This window comes from Corapipo altera, unplaced genomic scaffold (assembly GCF_003945725.1).
Source record: "Corapipo altera isolate COAL_440 unplaced genomic scaffold, ASM394572v1 0, whole genome shotgun sequence".
In the NCBI taxonomy this organism is placed as follows: domain Eukaryota; kingdom Metazoa; phylum Chordata; class Aves; order Passeriformes; family Pipridae; genus Corapipo; species Corapipo altera.
In genome coordinates, this window is record NW_020884872.1 from 43747771 (window position 1) to 43754112 (window position 6342).

General features: G+C 35.3%; 1 long non-coding RNA gene across 1 annotated transcript; it reads left to right on the forward strand.

Moving 5' to 3' along the window:
- The first annotated feature begins 4730 nt into the window (after positions 1-4730).
- On the forward strand, positions 4731-5734 carry LOC113948387. The gene is made up of 2 exons (XR_003528148.1): positions 4731-4780; positions 5646-5734. It is a non-coding gene; the product is annotated as an uncharacterized LOC113948387 (long non-coding RNA).
- The last annotated feature ends 608 nt before the right edge of the window (positions 5735-6342 follow it).

Consider the following 6342-nt stretch of genomic DNA (forward strand, 5'->3'; position numbering starts at 1 on the left):
GAATTCATGTAATAGCTAGATACATATTGATTCTTCAGTCATATATATGTATATCTGTTATGTATCATACACATATAGTAAATAAGCAAATCTTATAGCAAATATTGGAAGTTCATCAAGGAAAAAAAACTCTGCTTCCAATAAAGGACAAGCATCTAGAATTTGGAACTGATATTAAAGCTGGTCTTGTTATTAGTCACTGTTCTTGTAGAAAAAAATGCTATATACTTAGTAAACTGGGAAGAACAAGGTGACTTTAATAGAAAGGAAGTGGTGAGAAAGCTGGATAATCTATCTCAAAAATGTCAAAACCAAGCAAACTTTACCTGAAAAGCAGGAAAGAAAGAATGTTTTCATGCCTACCACATAAAGACAAAAAATATTTAAATAAAGAAGTCCTAATATTTCTTTTTTAAGTAAGGATCTCAAAGTGAAAAAGGAATTTAATCGAAGGTTAAAGTCACTATCTTCATAAACAGAGATCTTTAAAATTAGTTTTAAAATTAGTTTTGATTAATATGTGAGATACAAAAATGTATTAGATATTTGCTTTCAAACCTGTTTCTGGTGTTTTAATATAGAAATTACTTGTATTCCTAATTTTATTTTTTTTTAAAGAATACTGTTACTGTTTTAAACTAGATTCTATGAACAAAGGACTCCATCACTGAAGACAAAAGTCTATATCTAATACAATGTAAGAACCTGTTTACTCTTCACAGTAGCCCTCCTGTAACAGATTCAAGGACAAGTTCAGACAAGTACCACAAACAGTAGTACATTCTAATTAATTAGAAATATCTGAAATATATGTAGAAAGTTTTGGAGTAGCATGTAGGCAAGAAAAACAATTATGAGCAGGTTAAGGCAGTAATTGGATTGACTTTGCCTTAGTATACACTCATAGATTCTTCAAAGAAAAGAAATGAAATATCAAGACTGAGAAGCTGAAAGACAATTTCCTTTCCAAAGATGTGGAGCATATACACTCATATAAGCAGACAATGATGGCATTGGGGAAGAGAAAAATTAAATTACACTAGGTGAGAATGATAAATAAAATTAAACAATATCATACCAGGAAATCCTATTAGAATAGATTTTCTCAAATGAAAAGTCAGTCGGAATAGCAAGGTCTGGCATGCTTGCTCCAGTTGGTCCTCTTGTGACAGAGGAAGGACCTGTAAATACTCTGAACAAAAGGGATTCCAAAGGTTGTAGTTTGGCCAGTGATTAATCTTGGAATCAGGAGATCTGTATCCTCTTCTCCCGTCTCCTTACAAAAACCAAACGTACTTACATGGTCTCATAGCTAATTACTTGTGGATTTGATGTAAGGTAGCACTGCCAGAAAGGGTTTGGAGAGCATTTTGGAACAATGGGTTGCCACAGAACTGCCAGTGGCAGGCATGTGCCTTCTGTTACAGTGGTACATATTAACCCATGATAGTTTTGGAGTACTGGAGTTTATTGAAGAACCACTTATATTAGAGCTTAATAAAGACCCTACTTGATTATTTCACATGCTTACTCACTCACCTAGCTTGCAAAAAGGGAGTCTGAAATCATAAAGATGTGTTTTTAGAAGAGCTAGGTGCCACTTAGTGGAATCTAAATTATTCAGTCCTTTACTCAGAAGTAGTGTTACAATATATTTTTCAAAAGACAGTTCAAATCAATGAAAAAAACAGAATGGAATAATTTTAAATCCTGACTCGATGGCACAGTTCAGCTCCAGGTTGTAGCATCTAAATACAGAAGAATACAAAGGGGTGTTAGATTCACCTTCACAATTTCATTTTTGTCAGTGAAAATCTAGAGCTCTATGAAATGACTTAAACTTAGGCAAATGCTCCAGAGTATCTGAGACAAGCACACCAGGCTATGAGAATAACACAGAATTTATGAAATATTCATTGTCATCTTTTGTTACTGCTCAAGGTCAGAATGAATATCTTAGAGAAACTGAAATTACATTAGATATCTGTATTTATGCAAATAAATACCACTGTAAGAGTAAAATTCAGTTGTATCCATTTAAGTATCTAGTGTCATTTGAGATGCCTTGGGCTAGCAAAAACATGGTACTGGAAAACAACATATTTCTGGAATAACAGTTGGAGTGTTTACATACTTGGATGTGGTAAGCTTATTTTTATTCAAACTCGAGTACATGAGAGTCTTGTCCAAGATGTGTGATTCACAGATTCAAGTATCTTTTATCTCAGAACAGATTCAAACATGCATCTTTCACTAATCTGTAAATTATTTTCAGTGACAGCATCCTCCACTTATGTTGAACCTGTGCAATTTAATTTAAACCTTTTTGGACCATAAATGACCACCAAAAAAAGAAGCATTATGATATAGTTTAACAATTAAATTACTTCCTGTGCTGGTTTTGGCTGGTACTGAATTTTCCTCATAGTAGCTGGTATGGGGTTATGTTTTGGATTTATGTTGGAAACAGAGTTGATAATACAGAGACATTTCTATTACTGCTGAGCAGTGCTTCTACAGAGTTAAGGCCTCTTCTGGCTCTCACAGTACCTCACCAAGTAATCTGGGGATGCACAAACAGTTGTGAGGAAATAAAGCCAGGATAGCTGACCTCAACTGACCAAAGGGATGTCCTGTACTTTACGGCATCATGCTCAGTCTATAAACTGGGGGAAAGGAGGAAGGGAGGGAACGTTCAGAGTGATGCTGTTTGCTTCCTGAGTAACTATTACATATGTTGGAGTTCTGCTTTCCTGGAGATGGCTGAACACTTACCTGTTGGTGGGAAGTGGAGAATCCTTGTTCTGCTTTGCTTCAGTTCACGACTTTTGCTGTACCTATTAAACTTTCTTTACCTCAATCCATGACTTTTCTCGCTTCTACCCTTCCAGTTCTCTTTCCCATCCCACTGGGGGCAGTGAGTGAATGACTGTGTAGTGCTTAGTTGCCAGCTGGGCTTAAACCACAACACAAAGAGGTAAGTTTTCATTTTCTGAAATGTGGTTTCACATTCCACGATGTTATTTTGGATTTAAGGCCAAATATTATTAACAGTGTAGACATTGTCACTGTTTGCAAAATAATATCCCATTGAATAAAACATGATTAAAATCCAACTCAAAGGGTTGTATTTCAGCTTTCACTGAATAATATAATCCTTCCTTCCAAAAACAAAATCAGGAAATGGGGTAAAGACAGCATCACTGTGGCTCCATACATTTCCAAATTACCAATTTCGAATTATTTTTATGTAAGCGTAACACAAACAAACTTGAAAAACATAATGGATGGTATTGTTGAAAATATACTGTTCTCTCTTTTTCTCCTATAAAATCAGAAAATAATTAGATTACCACAATTAAAGGATTAAAAATTATCCTTTTGAATGTTAAAGTATGAAAATTCTGTAAGAATGCAAAAAAATGACACTTGTATTATTTCATGGTTATAGTCTGAAGTTTTTGATGTCTGTCAAAACATATTTTCAGAGATTACAGTAGAAGTGACACTATGTAGCTAAACTGTTTAGCTTCAGTTCATCAATAACATCAGTCATCATTATCTAAGGATAGGGCTTAAATGTTTTTATAAATAGGAATTATGGTGAGATTTTGGTGGAAATTTCCATGACAGTTCTCAATGAATTACTAATGATCACTATTAACACAGTGAATATCAAATATGTTGAAAATGATGGGGCACTTGAAATGAAATAGAGAAACAATAAAATAAATTCTGACATTATGAATTCATGTGGTGCTAATCCTAATAGCATGATCATAATTAATTCATTTGATATTTTCATGGGTGCAATACGCATATATTCTGATGGAGATGCAACATAAGTATCAAAACATCGTTAGTTGTTTACATCAAAGAACACTAAATATTTTGAAAAGTGATTATTTCAATATATAAACTGTTTTTTTGTGAATGAAATAAAATGTTGTTTGCCTTTAACAACAAATCAAAACCAAATAAAAGGAAAGAAAACAAAAACAAAAAAACAGAAGAAAAGGAACTGCCATTCACACTCACATAATGCTATTGTTTTCTGGCCTCTGCTAGTTGAGGGATCACACTCCTGCTGTTCACAACGTGGAACAATATAATGAATTTGAGTGGGATAAGTTATTGAAGAAATTAACATAATTTGTTGCTTTGAATATCAAAAAGAAACTAGCTGCATACAGAACGAATAAAAGTACTAAATGGTAATGAAACTATCATATACTTATGGAAGGAAAAAAACTAGTTAACAAAGGGAAGAAAAAAAAAAGTAGCCTCACAATCTATGGTAGATTTAAAAATAATTCACATTATTTTAAATTAGGTTAAATTTACTTTCATCTTCCTTTGAAGATGACAGACAATATTGGATAAAGTCGTCATGTAAGCTCAAGATATCATGCACCTCAGTGTAGCCAGAATGAAAAGTAGAATGGGAAGAAAGTCAGCCTGAGGCAAGGTGTTCTGGAGCCAGGCCTATTTACAGTGGAGCAGTAGATCTTGGTGCACAAGAGGGTTTCCTGGGGCAGAGAATCACCATGAAGGGGGAAGATCAGTGAGGTGCCAGCAGCTTTTGTGGGAGCCTGGGAATTATGGCCACCCCCACAACTGCGTGTAGTTTTGGGAACACAAGTGACCGGGAACACAAGTGACCAGGAACACTGTGATCAGAGCAGGCAAACAGGACATGGGGTGTCAGTGAGGGTGCAGTGCAGCAATTAGCAGTTCACATGGAAGGGCACAAACAGTGTTGTTACCCTATCAGTTCGAGGTGAGTTCAATTTGTGGTCAACATCCTCTCAGAAGGAGCTTAGTTATGGTATCCACCTGACAGAAATCTATGACCTCTGCATCTTCCAGAAAGGATGTGGTAACCCAGACAGAGCTTCCATGAAAACATGCAGCTGTCCAGGTCTAAGGTGCAGAGAGTGCCAGAGTTTTCACTAGTAACTGATGGCAGTAGTGAGAACAACTCTGTGAGGCGTGAGCAAGTGGCCAACTTGTTCAGTCTCATGGTAGAACTATGAAAGGAAAGCTTAAGGAATATCAGGGAATCTGAGAAAGAGAGAGACGGGTGGAACCATGCTCTGCCCTCCTTGAGGCAGAAACAGGAACAGCCACCAGAAAATAGAAACAAATCAAGGGGGATCCTGTATCCTTCCCTTACCAGAAGATAGTAGCTCAGAGAAAAGGTATGAATGGAGGCAAGTCCTTGATCAGGGTGGCAGACAAACCCCCTCAATGCCTACATTGCCGTCAAGGGAAGTCCAGGGTGGTGACGGAAGTTGATGGGGGTTTATACGGTTTAAGCTAGGTGAGAAAACCCCCAATACCTTCCCTAGACTGGGGAAGTTTACACTGGATGATGTAATGCTGAATTGCAGGACATTTCAGGAGTCTTTGACACCTCCTAAGATGCTACAGCTGCCTTTTACATCACCACACATTATTTTTTTTTAACTGGAACCTGCTGATAGAAGCAACATACACTTTTATTTCATAAATGGTAGTAAAAGTAATGTCTTAGAAATTCACTATTGATTTTAAAATAAATTATGCTTCAAAATTCTTTTGATTACTTGTGATTATTAAAATTTTCTAACATTTTCTTTTTATTTCATTCTTTTCTGTACCAGGATATATTCAATGAGCCTCATGGCCACCAGAAAATTACATGTAAGTCGATGTTCAATTCACTAACATAGTAAAAAGTTTGAACTCCTAAGTAACAGCCTGTATATTTTAATCTTTCTTCTAAAGTGGAGTTAGTATTTGTAAGGTTTTTAGCATTTAATTTTTCTACCCACCTGTTGCACAGCATATTTTCATTGTTAGAGAAAGCTTGCTTGATTAGATGTTTTTACTCGTGTTAGGGTATCTGGGATGAGGCCAAATCCATTCTTTGTATTTTCAAAATTTCTTTCAAATCTCTTCCTTAATTTTGGACCCATGTCTTTTAACAGTCTTGCTCTTTAAAGTAAGTGTAACACACTTAGAATACCTCAGGGAAAGTAGAAGGAATAAAATTTTATATAAAAAATAAGACATTTGTTCTGCAAAGCTGCAATTTTTTTTTCAGATAATTACTGTGTGTAGACTTAAAAATAACACCAGTTTACTATTTGAACAGATGAGGTAAATAATTTGGTACTTATTAAAAGTAATTAGATTTACCATTTTTATTCTGTTTTGTAGTGATTATTCCAGTAAAAGAGATTTAACTGGATGCCAATTAAAGGTCAAATCTTGCTATGAATGAATTCAATGTAAGTTTAAGCCTTGATTCATCAGGACTAGCATTTAATTTTAAATACTGCCAGAAGGTAAGCCTAG